General features: G+C 36.0%; 1 pseudogene; it reads right to left on the bottom strand.

Annotated features, from left to right (window-relative positions):
• Positions 1-420: 420 nt before the first annotated feature.
• Positions 421-1,203, bottom strand: LOC146900163 (lectin 7 pseudogene; annotated as a pseudogene).

The raw sequence follows: 1,203 nt of genomic DNA, 5'->3' as shown, positions 1-1,203 counted from the left end.
ATTTAATCTTCTTAACATGTGGAAGTTTACGCATGAAAGACAAATCGTTAGAAAATTCCCTCGTTATAAAAGTAGGGTATGTTGCCTACTTAATTCTAATACACACTAGAGCTGAAAGTCCAAGAAAGAATCTCGTGTGTTCCAACCAATCCTCCTGTGGCACCAAAGAACCCAACGATAACCGTATCCGGTAGAAATTCCCTCAAATCAATATGAGATGAAAGTATTAGAAAAGGGTAGAAACTTTATTTATTGAATACTAACAATTATTTATTAAAAAAAATATATTTAATATAAAATACACAAGTTTCAATACAAATTTGTTATTTAATCTTCTTAACATGTGGAAGTTTACACATGAAAGACAAATCGTTAGAAAATTCCCTCGTTAGAAATGTAGGGTATGTTGCCTACTTAATTCTAATACACACTAGAGCTGAAAGTCCAAGAAAGAATCTCGTGTGTTTCAACCAATCCTCCTGTGGCACCAGAGAACCCAACGATAACCGAATCCGGTAGAAATGCCCTCAAATCAATCACCTCTAAAAGGCTAATTGTAGTTCTATTCACCGAATTTACAACAACGCTTAACCTATGTGAAAGAGCATCATACTTGATTTTAGCAACCACCGTTGTTAAAATGTTATCATCACTCTCAATTGCCCATCTTACCGTTTGTAGCGAACGGATGGAATTTACATTAATACCCACATGCGCATATGGTGGGTCCCACTCATTTGCAAATGTATCAAATTCAACGGCAACAATTTGATTTTGAAGGCTATTAAAAGCAGTCTCGGGACTAAAAAGGCCAAGATACCCACCACTCGAAGATTCTGGAATCTTCGAGTGATTTGGTGCAACAATGAAAAATGCAATTCCATCTCCTACGATTTGTCCAATTGATCTTACAATAAAAGAGAATGTGGTTGTAAAACTTGCAAGACCAATTTTAGGATCATAAAGGCGTATTGGAATAGCATAAGAGGCTCTGCCAACACTAAATGGCAAGTTTATGCCGTTTTTTACTTTAGTAAGTTGAATGGTACCATTGGATGCAATGGCATCACCTTGGTAGGTGATGATTTCGTTTCTATATGGACCAAAAAAATTCGAGAATTCAAAAGATAAATTCCAATCATGATGGAGCATGAGGAGTGGAACAAGGATTAAGAAAACGGGTTTTGTATTGTATAGAGGCAT

Source organism: Medicago sativa, chromosome 8 (genome assembly GCF_051527215.1).
Source record: "Medicago sativa cultivar Bolivia chromosome 8, Bolivia_mono, whole genome shotgun sequence".
In the NCBI taxonomy this organism is placed as follows: Eukaryota; Viridiplantae; Streptophyta; class Magnoliopsida; order Fabales; family Fabaceae; genus Medicago; species Medicago sativa.
This window is presented reverse-complemented; position numbering and strand designations above follow the sequence as displayed.